The sequence below is a fragment of the Bombina bombina genome, chromosome 4, assembly GCF_027579735.1.
Source record: "Bombina bombina isolate aBomBom1 chromosome 4, aBomBom1.pri, whole genome shotgun sequence".
In the NCBI taxonomy this organism is placed as follows: Eukaryota; Metazoa; Chordata; class Amphibia; order Anura; family Bombinatoridae; genus Bombina; species Bombina bombina.
Genome location: NC_069502.1, coordinates 42094675 through 42118454, shown reverse-complemented (window position 1 = coordinate 42118454; position 23780 = coordinate 42094675). Strand labels below are relative to the sequence as shown.

At 37.6% G+C, this 23780-nt stretch overlaps 1 long non-coding RNA gene across 1 annotated transcript; it reads right to left on the bottom strand.

The window, feature by feature from the left end:
- Nucleotides 1–7632: 7632 nt before the first annotated feature.
- Nucleotides 7633–21658, bottom strand: LOC128655228 (uncharacterized). Its single transcript, XR_008401736.1, has 3 exons — nucleotides 21564–21658; nucleotides 12704–12824; nucleotides 7633–7907 (listed from the first exon to the last, which is right to left on the bottom strand). It is a non-coding gene; the product is annotated as an uncharacterized LOC128655228 (long non-coding RNA).
- Nucleotides 21659–23780: the final 2122 nt, after the last annotated feature.

The following is a 23780-nucleotide window of genomic DNA, read 5'->3' as shown; positions in this document are numbered from 1 at the left end:
TCCCCATACCTCATTAGAAACTGCCTCAGACTCTGAGACCATATACAGTTGTTCTAATGTTTCAAAGCAGATAGGTGCACCATACATAATACCTTATACATTTAGCAACGAAAAGGCACTATATCATTCCTGATGCTCATTTATCTCGCATCTGACAACCTGACATTGCGTGCAGTAGTCACGCTGGACCCTACCTTCAAAGAAAACCACAACCACGTATACAAGTATGTGCACATCTTAGTATTGCACTCGTAACACTTTCAAAAGACTCAACTAGGTCTACAGTCATGTGCACACCTTAGTATTGCACTAGTACCCCCTAAGTATATACACATGTACCTTACCAGCATTTGACAGTAGTTACAACCTTGCAAATCCACACTGCCGTTAATACGTGCCCCACATGGTATAAGCTCAATAGGTAGTCTAACTTTCCAGTCCAAAAATATAGATTAAACTCGGGCACTATGTAAGCAGACCACACTATAGCAAGATTATTGTCCCATGTCAGCTGCATGTCTTATGCATTACACACCCACCGTTAACAACATGTGGCGCCCACAGCCCTAGCAAAAACATAAACAACCCCCATGTTTTGGGCCACAATATTAAGAAGCAGACAAATTATATTACCCCACATGGTATAAGCTATTGAGCTTATACCATGTGGGGCACGTATTAACGGCAGTGTGGATTTGCAAGGTTGTAACTACTGTCAAATGCTGGTAAGGTACATGTGTATATACTTAGGGGGTACTAGTGCAATACTAAGGTGTGCACATGACTGTAGACCTAGTTGAGTCTTTTGAAAGTGTTACGAGTGCAATACTAAGATGTGCACATACTTGTATATGTGGTTGTGGTTTTCTTTGAAGGTAGGGTCCAGCGTGACTATTGCACGCAATGTCAGGTTGTCAGATGCAAGATAAATGAGCATCAGGAAGTGATATAGTGCCTTTTTGTTGCTAAATGTATAAGGTATTATGTATGGTGCACCTATCTGCTTTTAAACATTAGAACAACTGTATATGGTCTCAGAGTCTGAGGCGGTTTCTAATGAGGTATGGGGACTTGCTAGTCTCTTTTGAAGGGTCTTTTATGTATATGGCAGGCCAGCGTATACCGGACTTTTCATAACACATAAACTGTGCAGCCGTATGGTGTTTTACCTACAATTGGGTTACATACGCTTTGTTTGCTTGCTAAGATTATAATATATACCCCACCAGTGTATATCCGGAGCAGATTGAGAGCATTGGAGGGACTGTATTGTTGTATCTCCTAGCGCTATGTGTATGGGTTTGCCTTATTTTTATTTTTATTTTTATTTGTATTTTTTCTATGTTTATTTTCATTATTTGTGGGTTTATTTTTCTGCCTGCAAACAATTTGGTGGTGGGATTACGTATTGATGCTGTGTTTTGTGTTTTTAAATCTGTTATTTTTTCTTCTTCGTTTAACAGTTGTTCATCTGTCTTGATGAAGGCTTCTATGTAAGCCGAAACGTCGACCTATCCTTATGACTTTCTAACGTTGTTGTTATAAACAATAAACTAACTTTGATGTATATAAATCCTTAGAGTGCCCTCCCTTTCCTAGCTCTTATATATATATATATATATATATATATATATAAACACCTTAATTTATACTATCTTACCTCTACCGTGAGTCACCACGGTGGAGGTAAGATAGTATAAATTAAGGTGTTTTTGTGTTATAATGTAAGTGGTCTGAGGACGGGGGAGACCCTGAAAACGTTTACCCTAATAAAAATTATGTAAAACGGAGAGTGCCTTCCCTGCAACTTTGATTATTATTTTTATTAGAAGTGCACCCGGAGGCTGTTGTGTATGGAGTGCTGGTTCCCATTCTTTACTATATTTTATATATATATATATATATATATATATATATATATATATAATATATATATATATACACACACACACACACACAGTATCTCACAAAAGTGAGTGCACCCTTCACATTTTTGTAAATAATTTATTATATCTTTTCATGTGACAACACTGAAGAAATGACACTTTGCTACAATGTAAAGTAGTGAGTATACAGCCTGTATAACAGTGTAAATGTGCTGTCCCCTCAAAATAACTCAACACACAGTTATTAATGTCTAAACCGTTGGCAACAAAACTGAGTACACCCATAAGTGGAAATGTCTAAATTGGGCCCAAAGTTTCAATATTTTGTGTGGCCACCATTATTTTCCAGCACTGCCTTAACCCTCTTGGGCATGTAGTTCACCAGAGCTTCACAGGTTGCCACTGGAGTCCTCTTGCACTCCTCCATGACAGCATCATGGAGCTGGTGGATGTTAGAGACCTTGCACTCCCCCACCTTTCTGTTTGAGGATGCCCCACAAGTGCTCAATAGGGTTTAGGTCTTGAGACATGCTTGGCCAGTCCATCACCTTTACCCTCAGCTTCTTTAGCAAGGCAGTGGTTGTCTTGGAGGTGTGTTTGGGGTCATTATCATCTTGGAATACTGCCCTGCAGCCCTGTCTCCGAAGGTAGGGGACCAAGCTCTGCTTCAGTATGTCACAGTACATGTTGGAATTCATGGTTCCCTCAATAAACTGTTGCTCTCCAGCACCAGCAGCACTCATGCAGGCCCAGACCATGACACTCCCACCACCATGCTTGACTCTTTGTACTCCTCACCTGGTTGCCACCACACACGCTTGACACCATCTGAACCAAATAAGTTTATCTTGGTCTCATCGGACCACAGGACATGGTTCCTGTAATTGTCTGGTTGTCTTCAGCAAACTGTTTGTGGGCTTTCTTGTGCATTATCGTTAGAAGAGGCTTCTTTCTGGGACGACAGCCATGCAGACCAATTTGATGCAGTGTGCGGCGTATGGTCTGAGCACTGACAGGCTGATCCCCCCACCCCTTCAACCTCTGCAGCAATGCTGGCAGCACTCATACGTCTATTTCCCAAAGACAACCTCTGGATATGACGCTGAGCATGTGCACTCAACTTCTTTCGTCGACCATGGCGAGGCCTGTTCTGAGTGGAACCTGTCCTGTGAAATCGCTGTATGGTCTTGACCACTGTGCTGCAGCTCAGTTTAAGGGTCTTGGCAATCTTCTTATAGCCTAGGCCATCTTTATGTAGAGCAACAATTCTTTTTTTCAGATCCTCAGAGTTCTTTGTCGTGAGGTGCCATGTTGAACTTCCAGTGACCAGTAAACACCAAATTTAACACACCTGCTCCCTAACCACCTGAGACCTTGTATCACTAACGAGTCACATGACACCGGGGAGGGAAAATGGCTAATTGGGCCCAATTTGGACATTTCCACTTTGGGGTGTACTTTTGTTGCCAACGGTTTAGACATTAATGACTGAGTTATTTTGAGGGGACAGCAAATTTACACTGTTATACAGGCTGTACACTCACTACTTTACATTGTAGCAAAGTCTCATTTCTTCAGTTTTGTCACACGAAAAGATATAATAAAATATTTACAACAATGTAAGGGGTGTACTCACTTTTGTGAGATACTATATATATTTATAAAGCATGTGATGTTAACATGATAATGATGTGATCAACCAATGGCTATTTACCTGAAAAAGGGTGTCAACTAATAGGACACCATACAAATTTGCTTATTTAGCGGGTTGCCAGAGGTTAATCACATCTCCATCTATATTAAATCTATGTGGCTTTCTGGTTCTTAGATAGAAGATCCAAAAGGCTTCCCTGTAAAGTAGCCTGGTGTTAATATCGCCACCTCTCCTAGGGGGTCTAACCTGATCAATTACCTGCCAGGTAAAACTTGTTACATTTTTGTTGTGATAATTAATAAAATGTCTATCTAGGTCTGAACACTCAATGCCCTTATCTATGTTGTTAAGGTGTTCCCTTATCCGAAACCTGGCTTCCCTTGTGGAACAGCCAACATATCGGTTCTTACAAACCATACATTCTGCCAAATATATTACATTGGTTGTGTGGCAATAAGTGCAACTTGCAAGATCATATATTCTCTGTGTGACCCTGGACTGGAAATTCTGAGTGACCCTAGCACAACCACATGCAATACACTTGCCAAAATGGTATTTGAAATGGCCTTTCACACTTAGCCAGCTGCTGGTGTTTGCCTTTGTATTTTTAAGCATGAGTACACCCCCTTCTGGCAACAAAGTTGCAGCCCCTGTCAACATAATTTCTAAGGCTATCTTCTGCAGTGAGAATGGGTAAATGTTTCTGCACTATATCACAGATCTCCCTATATTGTGAGCTGTATGCAGTTATGAACGGAGGTTTTGTATCATCAAATCTTTTTGTATTACCTTTTTTGATTATATCTGATAACATTTTGTCTCTATCCATACAGGAAACCTTTAAAAAGGCCCTATCCACCACTTTCTTTTTATATCCTCTTTCTAAGAGTTGTGATTTAAGAGTTTCACTCTCTTTCAAACTCTTGTTTATTAGAACAATTCCTCTTAATGCGGGTAAATTGGCTTTTGGCCACACCAAAACCAAATATGTGTATATATATATATATATATATATATATATATATATATATATATATACATAAACCTATTTAGACATGTACATTACATATCTCTATGTTAAAACCCTTTTCAGTCCTATTTTTTTTCCAGTAACTGAGATTTCATATCTTTGAACCCTTATAACTTTTTTTTTTTATTCAATTTTTTTCCAATAATTTTTATTACTGTTATTATGACTGTAACTGCACATTTTCCTGTATTTTTGTGCACCAGAGCTCTGAAGTCACACTATCCCGATGCACATTAAATTAAATCACTCAAGCGTTTACTTTAAACTTGTAATACGTGCACTCCTTTCGACTTGCGCAAACAGCTGTGATAAGCTCAATATCCCTTGTGTGTGTATCCGTTAGTGTCCCATGCATAATCTAGTCCTAAGTGGTTTTTAAGAAAATCTCTGATATCACAGAAGGACAAGGCTTACTGTGGTGAATTAATTTAAGCATCTATAGGACACCAGAAAGTGACTTGAACCGCTGATGCCTTAGAAAAAAAACACAGTATGTAGTGATATCTACGTGCCAACCATGAGTGTTACACATTTCTAAATATCATAACAAAAAGTCCATCACTACTCATTTACAAGTACCCAAACTCAGTTTCTTTATTGGGGAGAATCACAGATGCAACGTTCCAGGCTACACACAGCCCTTAATCATGATAAAGGGCTGTGTGTAGCCTAGAACGTTGCATCTGTGATTCTCCCAAATAAACAGGTCCAGGTGGGGTACTTGTAAATGAGTAGTGCTGGACTTTTTGTTACTATGTTCTGATTGGAAGCTTAGTAGAACCCTGTGAGTTACATGCACACTTGATATTTCAAAAATGCATACAATCAAATCAGCAGACTCCATCCAGGGTGCTGAACCAAAACTGGGCCTGTTCCTAAGCTTAGATTACAGATTTTTCAAATAAAGATACAAAAAGAACAAAGAAAAATTGATATTAGGAGTAAATTAGAAAGTTGCTTAAAATTGCATGCTTTATCTGAATCATGAAGAAATAATTTGGGTTTCATAGCCCTTTAAAACTTTAAAGTGAATGTAAACTTTCATGAATCAGTACCCGGATTTTAAAAATACTATTAAATACAGGGGCACTATCAGTTTACATTGCAGCGTTTTTGTTAAAATACTTACCTTTTTCTTCTTCCAAGCCGAACCAGTGATCCCCCGCCTGCTGCTCATGCTGTACTTAGCACAGCAATGACGAAACCGGCTTCCTTCAATCACGGTGTGGCCTCAGAAAATGTTTTCTCTGTGGGGGAAGCCGTGATTGAAGGAAGCCGATTTCGTCATTGCTGTACAGCATGAGCAGCAGGTGGGGGATCACTGTTCCGGCTTGAAAGAAGAAAACGATAAATATTGTAACAAAAACGCTGCAATGTAAACTGATAGTGCCCCTGTATTTAATAGTATTTTTAAAACTCGGGTACTGATTCATGAAAGTTTACATTCACTTTAAGGCCATTCATGTGTGCTTTTGATTACTTTTCCCTCTCTGCCTAGGCGTCTGTTGTGTCACATGCTTTTAAAAGGTAGATTATCCGTTTTGCATCAACAATCATGAAAGGAAAATCATTCTTCACAATAGTAACTAAGTTGAATCAGTGCTAAACCACCTTTTGTGCTATATCTGAATATTAGTTTGTTATAGGTTTGCAGGGGTTCTTTTGTTCTGGGGAGCAGGAAGAAAGAATAAACATAAAAAATATACTTTTTGGACAAAATAAAGCTGCAGTTTTCATTGCAAAATGATTTTTATATATGAAGGTTCATAATCATGAAGTTTATAATCTGTGCTTAATGTGTTTAATGTCCCTTTAAAGACTGAAAAGGTTGGTGCTGCTCCTTTAACTACACATTTCTACATGGGGGCCTGTATATAACACACAACATATGCTGTTTGATGCTGATAAAAGCTTTATTGGTTTTAGAGGAATTAATACACATTGCTTATTAAGACATCATTTGCTGCATTACAGTAAAAAGCACGTTTAAACATATTTGAGTAGGCCTATATATCTGGAGCACATATTCAGAGCAAGCATTTTGTTATCTGGCAAGTGGTTCAGTTACAATTCGTAGACTAAAATCAGATGTTTACTAAGGTGATCAGTTTTCCAAAACCCCATTTAAATGGACATAAAACACAAATTCTTTCTTTCATGGTTTAGAAAGAGCATACAATTTTAAACAACTTTCTAATGTACTTCTATCTAATTTGCTTCATTCTCTTGATATCCTTTGATAAAAAAGCATATCTAAATAAGCTCAGTAGCTGTGCATTGCTATTTCTTCAACAAAGGATATCTAAAGAATGAAGCAAATACTATAATAGAAGTAAATTGGAATGTTGTTTAAAATTGTAAAACATTTAAGCTTTATTTGATTAAGCTTACATTCCTGCTTTTTCAAAAAGATACCAAGAAAACAAAGTAAAATTGATAATAGGAGTAAATTAGAAAGTTGCTTAAAATGTCATGCTGTATCTGAATCATGAAATAAAAAACATGAAACCCACTATCAGACAATTTACACAAGCTTCATCATTTTTTAATTAATTAGCTGCCTTGGTTACTTTCATTATACCCTTTAATTCTGTGAAAGTCTCAAAAACCCATAGAAAATCCCCTTGAAAATCCTGTGGTACCCGTTTGCTATAATTTGCTTCTTATAATTTTTTTGTTTAACTTTATTCTGCAGCTGTATGAACTACTGATGAGAGTGGGGGCTGTTATCTGTTTTACATTTATATAGCTTCTTAATACTCTCATAACTGGTCTGGTTCATTTTAGCATCATATTGATTCATGCAGTTATTGTTCCTTGTGTTATCTACAAAGCATTGCTGGCACCTGTCTCTGTCACAGCGATAAAAAGGTATTTGCCTATTAATATCTTCCCATGCTGACCAAACATCGCTTTCTCGTTGGTTCTGGTCATATCTAAAGATCTTTTTGAAAACAAAAGCTTTATTCCTGATATTTCTAAACACACGCAGCCCATCTATGATGTTATATCTTGACGTAGAATTTGCACAATTTCTTGTACAGGGAGAATTCAGCGTGTAAAACAAAACACACCCAGCTCTAGGATTTCTGTTCAGTAGATTGTCTACTGGAGAAGAACCAATAGGATAAAGCAGACGATGCTCAGAATGTTCTCTGCCTGGGTTTAGATCTTTGTATGTGGCTATTATCCCTCATAAATCCTTTGGTTTGAAAATATATCCCTCCGATTTGGCCTTTCGTTTCTCAGTGCTCTGTCTACAGCTCCGGGGATATGCAATCTTCTGCATTGGTGATGAGGAAACTTCACCACGTAGGCATGTTGTCTATCGGTATATCTGGAATTAGATAAATATTATCTTAATTAAAGGGGCATTTAAGTTTTCTTCCATTATCAAAAAGAAAGCATTTTAATGTGTATTACAGTTTTTTAGTATTTGATAAACTTTTTTGCTCACTTACCTTATAGCTGTGGGAATGGCCATTATGAACCACTAAGCTCTTTTTCATGTGCATAACAGATTTTTGTTTACAAAATGTAATATTAGCAGAAAAATACAATCACATGGTGACTTCCAATGAGAATAATAGGGCTCCATTTGTAAAGTCTGAAACATAAGTTAAGAAGCAGCGTTCATAAGACCTTTTAGGTGACGGATTGAAATCATCCCGATCCGATCAGGATGATTGACAACCCCTGCTAGCGGCCAATTGGCCGTCAGTGAGCAGGGGACAACGTATGCTGTGCACATTTAGTAATGTCGAGCGGATATGATTCGCTGTAGTGAATCATGTCTGCTTGACAGTTCATAAATCTACCCCATACTGTTAGGAGGGATTTCTAGCACACAAAGATAAAAATATAATTATAATAATAAAAATAATTTGAAATTAAAGATTATGAAGTTTAATAACGGCTAGATTTGGAGTTTGGCGGTAGCCGTGAAAACCAGCGTTAGAGGCTCCTAACGCTGGTTTTAGGCTACCGCCGGTATTTGGAGTCAGTCAAAAAAGGGTCTAACGCTCACTTTTCAGCCGCGACTTTTCCATACCGCAGATCCCCTTACGTCAATTGCGTATCCTATCTTTTCAATGGGACCTTCCTAACTCCGGTATTTAGAGTCGTGTCTGAAGTGAGCGTTAGAAATCTAACGACAAAACTCCAGCCGCAGAAAAAAAACAGTAGTTAAGAGCTTTCTGGGCTAACGCCGGTTCATAAAGCTCTTAACTACTGTGCTCTAAAGTACACTAACACCCATAAACTACCTATGTACCCCTAAACCGAGGTCCCCCCACATCGCCGCCACTCGATTAAATTTTTTAACCCCTAATCTGCCGACCGCCACCTACGTTATCCTTATGTACCCCTAATCTGCTGCCCCTAACACCGCCGACCCCTGAATTATATTTATTAACCCCTAACCTGCCCCCCTCAACGTCGCCTCCACCTGCCTAAACTTATTAACCCCTAATCTGCCGACCGCAAAGAGCCGCCACCTACATTATAGCTATGTACCCCTAATCTGCTGCCCCTAACACCGCCGACCCCTATATTATATTTATTAACCCCTAATCTGCCCCCCTCAACGTCGCCTCCACCTACCTACACTTATTAACCCCTAATCTGCCGACCGCAAAGAGCCACCACCTACATTATAGCTATGTACCCCTAATCTGCTGCCCCTAACACCGCCGACCCTATATTATATTTATTAACCCCTAATCTGCCCCCCTCAACGTCGCCTCCACCTACCTACACTTATTAACCCCTAATCTGCCGACCGCAAAGAGCCGCCACCAACATTATAGCTATGTACCCCTAATCTGCTGCCCCTAACACCGCCGACCCCTATATTATATTTATTAACCCCTAATCTGCCCCCCTCAACGTCGCCTCCACCTACCTACACTTATTAACCCCTAATCTGCCGACCGCAAAGATCCGCCACCTACATTATAGCTATGTACCCCTAATCTGCTGCCCCTAACACCGCCGACCCCTATATTATATTTATTAACCCCTAATCTGCCCCCCTCAATGTCGCCTCCACCTACCTACACTTATTAACCCCTAATCTGCCGACCGAATCTCACCGCTATTCTAATAAATGGATTAACCCCTAAAGCTAAGTCTAACCCTAACACTAACACCCCCCTAACTTAAATATAATTTAAATCTAACGAAATTAATTAACTCTTATTAAATAAATTATTCTTATTTAAAGCTAAATACTTACCTGTAAAATAAATCCTAATATAGCTACAATATAAATTATAATTATATTGTAGCTATTTTAGGATTAATATTTATTTTACAGGCAACTTTGTATTTATTTTAACCAGGTACAATAGCTATTAAATAGTTAAGAACTATTTAATAACTAAAATAGTTAAAATAATTACAAATTTACCTGTAAAATAAATCCTAACCTAAGTTACAATTAATTAATGTGAGCCAATCAGATTGAGCTCACATTCTATTGGCTGATCGGAACAGCCAATAGAATGCGAGCTCAATCTGATTGGCTGATTGAATCAGCCAATCGGATTGAACTTGATTCTGATTGGCTGATTCCATCAGCCAATCAGAATATTCCTACCTTAATTCCGATTGGCTGATAGAATCCTATCAGCCAATCGGAATTCGAGGGACGCCATCTTGGATGACGTCCCTTAAAGGAACCATCATTCGTCGGGAAGTCGTCGGAAGAAGAGGACGGATCCGCGCTGGAGGTCTTCAAGATGGAGCCGGTCGTTATCGGATGAAGATAGAAGATGCCGCTTGGATCAAGATGGTTGCCGGTCCGGATCGCCTCTTCTTCCCGGATAGGATGAAGACTTTGGAGCCTCTTCTGGACCTCTTCAGCCGCCGGATGATGGATCGCCAGCCCCCGCTTGGGTTGGATAAAGATTTTGGAGCCAGGACCGATCGGTGATACCCGGTGAGGTGAAGATAAGGTAGGAAGATCTTCAGGGGCTTAGTGTTAGGTTTATTTAAGGGGGGTTTGGGTTAGATTAGGGGTATGTGGGTGGTGGGTTGTAATGTTGGGGGGGGGGGTATTGTATTTGTTTTTTTACAGGCAAAAGAGCTGAATTTCTTGGGGCATGCCCCACAAAGGGCACTGTTCAGGGCTGGTAAGGTAAAAGAGCTTTGAAATTTAGTAATTTAGAATAGGGTAGGGCATTTTTTTATTTTGGGGGTCTTTGTTATTTTATTAGGGGGCTTAGAGTAGGTGTAATTAGTTTCAAATTGTTGTAATATTTTTCTGATGTTTGTAAATATTTTATTATATTTTGTAACTTAGTTCTTTTTTATTTTTTGTACTTTAGTTAGTTTATTTAATTGTATTTATTTGTAGATATTGTATTTAATTAATTTATTGATCGTGTAGTGTTAGGTTTGATTGTAGGTAATTGTAGGTATTTTATTTAATTAATTTATTGATAGTGTAGTGTTAGGTTTAATTGTAACTTAGGTTAGGATTTATTTTACAGGTAATTTTGTAATTATTTTAACTAGGTAACTATTAAATAGTTCTTAACTATTTAATAGCTATTGTACCTGGTTAAAATAAATACAAAGTTGCCTGTAAAATAAATATTAATCCTAAAATAGCTACAATATAATTATAATTTATATTGTAGCTATATTAGGATTTATTTTACAGGTAAGTATTTAGCTTTAAATAGGAATAGTTTATTTAATAATAGTTAATTTATTTCGTTAGATTTAAATTATATTTAACTTAGGGGGGTGTTAGGGTTAGGGTTAGACTTAGCTTTAGGGGTTAATACATTTATTAGAGTAGCGGTGCGGTCCGCTCGGCAGATTAGGGGTTAATAAGTGTAGGCAGGTGGATGCGACGTTGTGGGGGGCAGATTAGGGGTTAATAAATATAATATAGGGGTCGGCGATGTTAGGACAGCAGATTTGGGGTACATAGGGATAATGTAAGTAGCGGCGGTTTACGGAGCTGCAGATTAGGGGTTAAAAATAATATGCAGGAGTCAGCGATAGCGGGGCGGCAGATTAGGGGTTAATAAGTGTAAGGTTAGGAGTGTTTAGACTCGGGGTACATGTTAGAGTGTTAGGTGCAGACGTAGGAAGTGTTTCCCCATAGCAAACAATGGGGCTGCGTTAGGAGCTGAACGCGGCTTTTTTGCAGGTGTTAGGTTTTTTTTCAGCTCAAACAGCCCCATTGTTTTCTATGGGGGAATCGTGCACGAGCACGTTTTTGAGGCTGGCCGCGTCCGTAAGCAACTCTGGTATCGAGAGTTGCAGTGGCGTTAAATATGCCTGTACGCTCCCTTTTTGGAGCCTAACGCAGCCATTCTGTGGACTCTCAATACCAGAGTTATTTTAAAGGTGCGGCCAGAAAAAAGCCAGCGTTAGCTACGCGGGTCGTTACCGACAAAACTCTAAATCTAGCCGTAAGTAAACTAGAGAGATATTTACTTTTGCCACAAATATGATCTTTTTTCCATAGTGTGAGCAAAAATAATAAAACTTGTTCCCTTCTAAAAGGCAAATATGTCCTTGTATTATATACCAATGGTTAAATTAGTCAATAGAGCTTCTAATTTTGCTTTTATGTCACGTCTTAAGTAATTTCGTTATCACTCTTATAGTCTAGGATACGCTAACATCTGCCTTTTGGATAGCGGGGATACGCTAAATCCCTCACTAAACAGACTACTATGGAAGTGTACAATAAAATTGTCGGATATCGCTTAAGCGCTAATATGACATGAAACCTAACATTTTTCTTTCATGACTCAGATAGATTATACATTTCTAATTTACTTCTGTTATCAATTTTTTTTTTTTATTGAGAAGCAGCAAAGTACTCTTAGGTTGCACGCTTGTAAGCCAATTAAATTGTGCATAGAAGTCCAGTCACCAATCAGCAGCAAGCTCCAAGCTCCTGCGAAAATCTAGGTATGCTTTTCAACAATGGATTCCAAGAAAATGAAACAAATTAAATAATATAAATAAATTGGAAAGTTGTTTAAAACTGTGTATTCTATCTGAATCATGAAATAAACATTTTGGCTTGCATCTCCTCTTGGCTCACTATTGAACATTTCTAGATATACTTTAATGTTAAGATATATTAACAAAATAGATTTTTACCCAGTAATTCTCCTAGTGATGTAACTAGTTACTGTGTGTAGTTCAGTTCGAGAAAAGCCGGTCACTGTGAGAGTGTCGCTCCAGAGGACAAGCATAGAAATAAGGCAGAGACAATCTGCACCTGTAAAGACACATGCAATGCGCTGTAATAAATAATATGCACATAGTAAAAGTAAAAGAAAAATATGATATCAGAAAGGTAAAATGACAGTACGCAAAAACATGATTGTTATTATTATTATTATTATTATTATTAGAGGGACACTACCCAAATGGGTTAGAGTTAGGATTTTTTTTTTTTTTATTTAATTTTTTAGATTAGGGATTTCATGGGCTGAATGCCCTTTTAAGAGCAATGCCCATACAAATGCCCCTTTAGGGACAATGGGTAGTTTAGTTTTTTTTAGTATTTTTTTTTTTTATTTTGGGTGGTTTGGTGGGTTGGAGGTTTTACTGTTAGGGGGAGACATTATTTTTTTTTAAAGCAAAAAAGCTGTTAAACTTTGGGCAATGCCCTACAAAAGTGCTCTTGGTAGTTTAGATTAGGGAGTGTTTTTATTTTGGGGGGTTTGGTGGGTGGGGGGTTATACTGTTAGGGTGACTTAGTATTTTTTAAATGTAAAAGAGCTGTTTAACTTAGGGCAATGCCCTACAAAAGGCCCTTTTAAGGGATATTCGTAGTTTAATTTATATTAGGCGGTATTTTTATTTTGGGGGGCTTTTTTATTTTCATAGGGATTAGGTTTAATTTTTTTTTATTTTTGAGGATTTGTTGGGGTTTTTTTTGTGATTGTAGACTTTTTTATTTTTTGTAATTTTAGATTAATTTAATTTTTATTGTTAAGTAATGTTAGGTTTTATATTATAATTGTAAATTAGTATTTTTTATTTAATGTAACTGTGGTTAATTTGAAGGGTGTTAGGTTAGGGGGCTTAGTCATTAAATTAGTTATTTGCATTGTGGGGGGTTGACGGTTTAGAAGTAAATAGGTTAATTAGTTTTAGTGCGTTGTGGGTGGTTGGCGGATTAGGGGTTAATTTGGTTTATTGCGCTGGTGGGGGTTGGTGGTTTAGGGGTTAATAGTTTTAATAGGTACTTTGCGTTGTGGGGGGTTGGCATATTAGGGGTTAATACATTTATTAGGAAGATTGCAAAGTGGGTGAATGGAGGTTTAGGGGTTAATAGGTTAAAGTGAATGTAAAGTTTGAGGAATGAGTGCCCGGTTTTTAATTATCCTATGAAAAACAGGGGCACTTTTATTCATCAAACTTTAAATTACACTGCTTTTGTTAAAATACTTTCCTTTTCTTTCTGCTAGCCGCTCCAGCGCTTCCTCCACCTGTCGATTCCGGCCTTCCACCAATCACAGCGTTGCTTTAGGCAATGAATCCCCCGGGAGGAAGCCGTAATTGGAGGATGCCGGAATCGTCGTCATTCCTGATGTAAGAAGAGGTTTGCGATGGGCTAGAGAAGCGCTGGAGCGGCTTGCAGAAAGAAAAGGTAAGTATTTTAACAAAAGCAGTGTAATTTAAAGTTTGATGAATGAAAGTGCCCCTGTTTTTAATAGGATTATTAAAAAACGAGCACTCATTCCTCAAACTTTACATTCACTTTAATTAGATGTTTTTCGATTTGGGGTTTGGTGGATTAGGGGTTAATATACTTTATTATTTATTGCGGTGGGGGTTGGCGGTTGACAGGTAGATAGATATTGCGCATGCGTTAGGTGCTAGCTGTTATTTTCAGGGCATTACAGTGCTCACATTTTCAGCACAAAGCTTCTTGCGCCTGCCTATGTGTGGGGAGGTGAAAATGGAATAAAATTTCTCCATTTTTGCCGTGTAAGTCCTTGCACTGAATATGTGATACCAACTTGTGACATGGTTCTATGTTAGCTTATGGGAGTAAAATTAGCGGGCGATGGGTGAATGATACGCACCGCATTTATATGCGGCGCCATATATGTGATAGCAAAACCGGACTAAAAACCAGCATCGTCGGCTTTTGCGGGCGACGCCACATATATAATCTTGCCCACAGTATGCACTGCATGCAGTATGAGCATCTTTACAGTTTTCAGAGGGCAACTGTCATGAAATTGGTCAGCTGTGAATGCTGTGAGTGCTGAGCCTTATAAGTTTTTTGCACTTAGAATTCTTAAAGAGCGACTTACTTTACCTATTTCTCTTATGAATGTGATTCCTGTCGTTTTCAAGTCATATTTAGAGGTTTAAAGGGACACTGAACCCATTTTTTTTTCTTTTGTGATTCAGATGCAATTTTAAGCAACTTTCTAATTTACTCCTATGTATCCCCACTTAAGAGGGGTGGTGACAGGCACAAACTCCTACTACAGAAGGAAGCAGAATGGATCTACAAACTGGATACCATTCACCCTAAAGGACTGAATATGGGTAACGATTAGCACTGCTTTCTATAAGTATGTTTGACCCTTTCATTTTATTTTATTGTATCTTATGTTATTCTATTTTACATATATCTGTTGGGTACCTACTCCCCTACTTGGGATGTTTGAACACCATATGGACTATGGTTACTGTAAGTCTGTTTTTTGCTGTTTATGATTAGCTGTTGTCCAGGCTGGGTAACTTTATCGTAGTGGCTAGCTCATAGCAGTGCTCTTACTATGTACTTATAATATAAGTATACATTTATTATGACATTAGGCCAAATTGGAGCTTAGTGGGACATAGCGTCCCATACCCCTATGACTGAGTCCACTAGCCTTATTCTGGGCCCGCTCATTGTAGCCTTTGACTTGTTGTATATACTTATACACGCAGATTTATAGGTATTTAGTACAGCATGCACACTATAGCTTTTATAATACATCCTATATTTTTTGCCCCTGTCGCCTTTTGCAATGTGCTTCTCTTGCATGCTGGCTCTCACATACTCCTTAGTGTAAATGGCTCCGCTGTATGTTGTGTGTGCAGCTTATTCATTGTGTTCATTATGTGCATACATTACCGCCTGACTGTCTACTCACTATTCACATATATCTGCTGGCTACACCTTATATGGTGGTTCTTACATTGACACTTTGTACAGACGGACTTGTCCCTTCCCTGACTACGCATTCCATTTTCCCAATGACTATTCACTGCAACTGTATATCTTTCCCATTGATTGCAGCCTGTTGTACTGACACTGTTCCACTAGGGAATTTAATGGTTGAACAGTATATATCTTCCCCCTATTGCAAACCACATAGAGGTGCGCCCCCCCTGACCTATCAGATACCTCTGGCTCGTTGACTGACAGCAGCTGGCGTGACAGAACTACTTACAGCCCTCCCACACTGTTGCTCTGGTTAGTGCATTGTATCCACCCCTCTAGACACACGGTGCTGCTGTTTTGGACTGTTACCGTACACGGTACGTTCTTGGGAATAGCACTCTGCTGTGTGATCAGGGTTACAGATGTGTTAGGGGGAGATAGGCATATCTGCAATCTACACTGATGTTGCTTTATTATGCTTAATGCTGGATATAGATGTAACCTTGTTTCATTGTCCTCAGTGCTACGAATATTATTAACTTGTTTATCGCATCCTGCATGGTTATTTGATCCTACTTTATGCAGTGTCTCACTCTCCAATTGATTAAGTGCACATTATGTTGTATTTCCTATTTGCTGCACTGCTATTCCTCTGGTCACATTACAAATTGGCATGTGTATATATTTATTTGTATATCATGATGTATATTTAGATTACTGCTATGCTTTCGTCATTGCTATGTAATTTCTCCCTTTTTTTTTTTTTTTGCTCTGTGCTAGCAGCAAGTTATGTCCAGTCTTGTAATTTGTACTTTTTTTAATGTTATATGTTCACTTAGATTGAGGTGGATGTTCTGGGATAGATTGGGTACATTGTATCTGATACTAATTAACTTGTATTTGGGTGTGTATGTATTTTGGTGTTAACAGTGTATGGTTGCCTTGACAACCGTTTTTGGCGCAATTTCTGTTCACTGGGGGAGGGTCTTAGAGGGTATAAATGTTTGCTTGTTACATTTTATTGTTGGTCTGATGAAGGGGAGCTGTCCCTGAAACGTCATGTAAATAAAAGCTTCTATTGCTTATCCTTAAGCCCAGTGAGTGCTTTATTCTATTACCTTTATATATATATGTTTACATGATTATATAGAGGTATAGATATACACAGCTATATATAAGAATATCTATTTATCAATACATAAAAACATATTCTGCTATGTGAAGAACATTGGAATGTGAAACATGTATTGTAAATAGAAACATGTATTGTAAATGCACAGTTAAACACTTTATTAAATATGAATATTGCATAATATGCTTTTACGTGATTTCATATATTTGACTGTGAAGGGTTTCAATGCACTTATACCGTATTTATGTCTATATATGTATGCATATGTATGTATGTTTAAATGTGTATACTGTATATGTCTGTACATTGATACATACACATATAAATACATAAATACATATGCACACACACATACACACATTATATATATATATATATATATATATATATATATATATATATGTGTGTGAAGAAGATTTAGTAAATTCTACAGCGCTAATCCCTGTTGAAATGATGTATTAAATTAGTATAGATCAATAAATGTAAATCCCTTTTAGAACCAGAGTTGTGTATATGGTATAATACTGGATCTTGTGGGAAAGAAACTAGATTTGATACTAGAAAATGGAATGAGTAATAGTGGCTCAAAAATAATTTCCCATGTAGTAGTGAGGTACAAGTATCTTTGGCCGAAATTGAGTCAGTTGCAGGTACGTTAAAAGTTATATGAATACACTCACTGCTAGTGACTCGTTCAACCGATACAAGTGTATATGGAAAAACCCCTTTAAATACAGAACGTTAATAATTGAAGGAAAAGATTCTTAATAAAAAGAGTTCATATATAGAATTTCATATACAAAGTATATATCGTCCATACAATCTATGTGATATTTGGCAATATTTTGAACAATATTGGAAAAAATTGAAGCAGAAGTTGATCAGTGGCACTTCTAAAGAGGAATCCTTAAGCGGTCTCATAGTTCACTTACTTCTGTGTCCTCAATCATATGAGGTAAGTGATAGGTGTTTTAAGCAAGCCAGGTGTGGAACAAGATTTCCTCCAATTTAGCCGATTTTCTTCACTTTTTCTCAGCGCCAATCAGCGTTTCCCTGCTTCTTCTCTCTTCACACGATTGGCTCACCTTCCACAGAAACTCCGGTATGTGTAGTTAGAAATGAAGGAAGAGACCAAACATAGTGTGATACCGTAGAAGCAGTGGTATATTTATTAGAATAAAAAATATTACTCACAAGTCTGTCCTCAGAAACATGAGGTATAGATACAGCGTATAAAATCAGAGTACAGCCGGAACTCAGTGCCCGCGGGACACCACAGAAGAACCGAGATGTACACAAAGTATTGGAACAGCCAGATTCAACACTGCTTCTACGGTATCACACTATGTTTGGTCTCTTCCTTCATTTCTAACTACACATACCGGAGTTTCTGTGGAAGGTGAGCCAATCGTGTGAAGAGAGAAGAAGCAGGGAAACGCTGATTGGCGCTGAGAAAAAGTGAAGAAAATCGGCTAAATTGGAGGAAATCTTGTTCCACACCTGGCTTGCTTAAAACACCTATCACTTACCTCATATGATTGAGGACACAGAAGTAAGTGAACTATGAGACCGCTTAAGGATTCCTCTTTAGAAGTGCCACTGATCAACTTCTGTTTCAATTTTTTCCAATATTGTTCAAAATATTGCCAAATATCACATAGATTGTATGGACGATATATACTTTGTATATGAAATTCTATATATGAACTCTTTTTATTAAGAATCTTTTCCTTCAATTATTAACGTTCTGTATTTAAAGGGGTTTTTCCATATACACTTGTATCGGTTGAACGAGTCACTAGCAGTGAGTGTATTCATATAACTTTTAACGTACCTGCAACTGACTCAATTTCGGCCAAAGATACTTGTACCTCACTACTACATGGGAAATTATTTTTGAGCCACTATTACTCATTCCATTTTCTAGTATCAAATCTAGTTTCTTTCCCACAAGATCCAGTATTATACCATATACACAACTCTGGTTCTAAAAGGGATTTACATTTATTGATCTATACTAATTTAATACATCATTTCAACAGGGATTAGCGCTGTAGAATTTACTAAATCTTCTTCACATATTTCTCCTCTTGTGTCTAGAGTTTAGAGGGTAATCTCTTTACACTATATATTGTTTACTCCAGCAGCTTCTCCCATTTACCTAACACAGCTGTGTGCCTCCAGTTCAGCTGCTTGTTTCTACAAGTGCTGTGCTTTACAAAATCTCTTATCTCTATATATATATATATATATATTATATACACACATACATATTTAAATACGGATACATATTTAGACATGAATATGTATCTCTTTGTTAAAGCCCTTTGCAATACCTGAGAACTCATATCTTTGAGCCTTTATAACTTTTTATTGCAATTTTTTCTAAGAATTTTTATCAGTGAATAATGGCGAACATGTCCGCTCGACATCACTAAATGCTGACAGCAGAGGGTGTCCATCATCCCGATCGTATCCGGACAGGATGATTGCTGCGGTCTTACAAACGCTGCTTCTTAAATTTTGTTGCAGCTCCATTCGCAGCATAATAAATCTACCCCCAAGAGTCAAGTCAATAATATAAGTCAATTGAGACACTTAAAGGGACAGTCTACACCAGAATTTTTATTGTTTTAAAAGATAGATAATCCCTTTATTACCCATTCCCCAGTTTTACATAACCAACACAGTTATATTTATATACTTTTTTACCTCTGTGATTATCTTGTATCTAAGCCTCTGCAAACTGCCCCTTTATTTCAGTTCTTTTGATAGTCTTGCAGTTTAGCCAATCAGTGCTGGCTCCCAGATAACTTCACGTGCACGAGCTCAGTGTTATCTATATGAAACACATGAACTAATACCCTCTAGTGGTGAAAAACTGTTAAAATGCATTCTGAAAAGAGGTGGCCTTCAAGGTCTAAGAAATTAGCATATGAACCTCATAGGTTAAACTTTCAACTAAGAATACCAAGAGAACAAAGCAAAATTGGTGATAAAAGTACATGGGAAAATTGTTTAAAATCACATGCCCTATCTGAATCATGAAAGTTTATTTTGGACTAGACTGTCCCTTTAAATCAAAATTAAACGTCCATGATTCAGATGTAATTTTAGTAAACATTCCAATTTACTTCTATTATAAAATGTATTCTCTTTGTATCTTTTTTGTTGAAAAGTAAACCTACGTAGGCTTAGGAGCATGCACGTGTCTTTAGCACTCGATCGCAATGCCTGAAACAATGTTTATACGAATGTTATTATTTGTAGCAAACACTACTGCCGTAGAATGCTAAATATCTACGCTCCTGAGTTCCTATGAGCCTACCTAGGTTTACTCTTCAACAAAGAACGTCAAGAGAACAAAGCACATACAATTAAACAATAAACCATTTATCTAACACTTTTTAAATGCATTTATGCCACAATAACTTGCATGAGGACAAATGTCAACACTATTCCCATTTTCTGTTTGCTTTTCAAAGAATTCCTGAACTGCTTTAATTCAGCACCTTGGACAGCCTTAAACATTTAAAATTGTGCACGCTCAGTTTGTAGTTTATGGGGCCTATCTATCAAGCTCTGAATGGACCTTGATGCCCCGTGTTTCTGGCGAGCCTGCACAAAGACAAAGACCGCTGCTCCATAACCCTGTCTGCTTGCTCTGAGCAGGCGGACAGACATCGCCGGAATTCAACCCGATCGAGTACGATCGGGTTGATTGACATCCCCCTGCTGGCAGCCGATTGGCTGCGATTCTGCAGGGGGCAGCGTTGCACCAGCAGCTCTTGTGAGCTGCTGGTACAATGCTGAATACGGAGAGCATATTGCTCTCCGTATTCAGCGAGGTCTGGCGGACCTGTCAGATATATTTTTATTTTTTTAATAAAAATGTAATATGTCTCATGGAAAGCGCTGCAGAATCTGCCGGTGTTTATAAAATTATGGTATATAAGTGTGAATATGTCTCATGGAAAGCGCTGCAGAATCTGCCGGTGTTTATAAAATTATGGTATATAAGTGTGAATATGTCTCATGGAAAGCGCTGCAGAATCTGCCGGTGTTTATAAAATTATGGTATATAAGTGTGAATATGTCTCATGGAAAGCGCTGCAGAATCTGCCGCTGCTTTATAAATAAAGAATAATAAATAAAATAATAATATGTATTGTGACCTTGTCAAAAGGCCCAAGTGGAGGCCGAAATGTTGGATTATGATATAATAAAAGTTTGGAAATGGAGAGCTGAGTCGCATGTGAATGCATTAATACTTACAGACACAAGCTCTGAAAGAGGACACGAGAGTGCAGTCCCATATGGATAAGTATATATGGTCATTTAAATCATTTTACTTGTGTAGCATGTTATTGTGGATTTATTGTGTGTGTATATATATATGTATGTGTGTGTGTATTAGCGTATGTGTTTGTGTTTCTGTGTGCAAATGTATGTATTCATGTGTGCATGTCTGTGTATGTGTGTACACATGTATGTCTGTACCCTACCTTTATGATTTTAATTAAGCAATCACATTTCCTGCTAGCTGTTAGTGTGCACCAGTATATATTTGTGCACTATGGTTTACTGTAGCTCTATATCGGGCAACTCAGTTTTACAGACGTATTTCTCTGCTTTGTGTGTATGCCATATATTTTTATCTCTAATATAAAGTCGCTGTATGGTGAATTCTAAGTATAGCTTCTTACCATGATCTTTGCTGCTGTGTACAGCTCTTGTCTCTATTTCTGAAGGTTGCTGATCTCTGTTAACAACAAAGTAATTGCGGCCTTATATACACAGCTTCCTACTATGCTAATATGTAGAGCACAAGACAGTAAAACAGACCAGATACTTATCAGCTCATATTTCAATAGAATGTTACACTCTCTCAAAAAATAGCCAAAAAAGGCAAAGTATAATTCATATCTGATTTCAGCAAAAGCACCATTGACAGTTTCTTCATTTCCTTCTTTTAAATGCGCATGGAAGTCTGTTAGATTTGCAATGTTCAGACAGAGCGTGTAATTATATAATACTTTTCATTTATTTCTGTTATCAATATAACTTTGTCTTCTTAGTATCCTTTGTTGGAAAACATACTTAGGTTGACTCAGGAACAGCAAAGTTCTAATTGGAGCTATCTGCTGGCTACACACATGCTTTTTTGTCATTGGCTCACGTAGTGCATTGCTGTTCTGGAGCTAAGCTTAACTATGTACTGTATAACCACTTTATACATAGTTTGCATATAACTGTGTTTAATTAAATGTTCTAATACAGCTAAGAGCAACTGGCAGCTCATTGGCTGCTTCCTGCCCAGCCATTGCACTAATATGTGCTGACCATCATCACCAAGGTAGGAAGGATAAGTTAGTCAGAGAGGGGGTGGCGTAAAGGCACGACCACAGAGCACACTACCCCTCCAGCCTCTTGTCCTTAAGAAACAGTTTACCAGATTTATTGGGGCTTGTGCTCACGTAGCCACTGAGGCCTAGCGGTTGTAAGCTGGTCTGGATGGTGCAGGCGGGCGGGGGTGGCCACGTAGAACGCTCAAAAGTAAAATATTAGCGATCTTGCACTGAAAAATGTACAACCTTCTTTGTAATGTATATAAAAAAAATAGCTGTGTGTATAAAAAATACAGCTTTTAATTCTCAGTAGGTCCAATTTACAACCTTGTCTTTCCTTATAGGTAAACTACAGGTCCCCCTTTGCTATTTACTAAAAATACATTACTGATGCTGTAGTTCCTTGGCGTATGCATAGCATTGAGATGATCTTTATAGGCAGGGCTAATTGACAAAATTTTATGAGGAAATTTCATATTAACAGTTTCTCACACAAGACCTGATGAACAAAGAATTATCCAGCTTGGAGAGAAATTGTAGTTCAGACTTCTCAGGGGTTGAACTTACTGAATGCTCCAAAGAAAAAGGGCGGAACTCTCCAGCACTGTGAGATTTCTCTAATTTCTATATATGACAGGGAGAGACAAGCCCAGTGTAATATAGCACTGCATGATATGAGAGTTTCGTTACACTTACAATTTGTGCTTTGTATTTTAGATTACTTTACACTTCAGATTGGGTCATTTCAGCATTATTACATTTAAGCTTTGCACTTTCAATTTTATATTTGCATACAGTTAGATTTAGATCCAACATTGGTTTTATAATTATGTTTTGAAAGTTTCCGTGTTACTTTAACAAATTAGGATCATACTTTATATATTTCTGTGTATCTTTTACAAATTACATTGTTGTTGTTTTTTTCTATTTTAAACTAAAACTGACAGTTTCAGAAAGATGGAGGAACAGGGTAATTCTCTGGGCTGAACATGAGAGTTTGATTTGTCTCGCCAGCTGTAAGCAGGTGAAGTTTGTTCAAAATTTACAATCCACTTATCTTAACTAACAGAAAGTAATATATACTAAGATATAGACAAAGCAAGTTAAATTGTAGTGAAAATATTTCAGTTTAATTCGTAATTGACACAAGCTGAGCCTTTATATCAGCTCCATGTGTTCTCCAGTTACCTTCTCTCTCCTATGTGAATTTATTGTGTACCAGAGAGCTTCACTATTTTCTATGGAAAGTATTTCTCATCTCTCTGAGACTTCCAGGTTCCACCTGTTTTCTTAGAAAATTCAATGAATCCAGTCACTGTTTAGTCTGCATAATCATTTCTCTCCAAACTAGTGAATGTTTGATGATCTAGTCCGTTGAAAGTAATGAATCTCTATAGGAAACGGAAGCTGACAGTTTTTCAGTTTTATTTTAAATAGAAGTTCAATGTAATTTGTTAAAGATACACACAAATATACAAATTATGATCCTAATTTGTTAAAGTTACACAGAAACTGTGGAAGCAGAAGCAGAATCAGAACTCTAAATAGACTGCTGTACACAAAATAAAATACAAA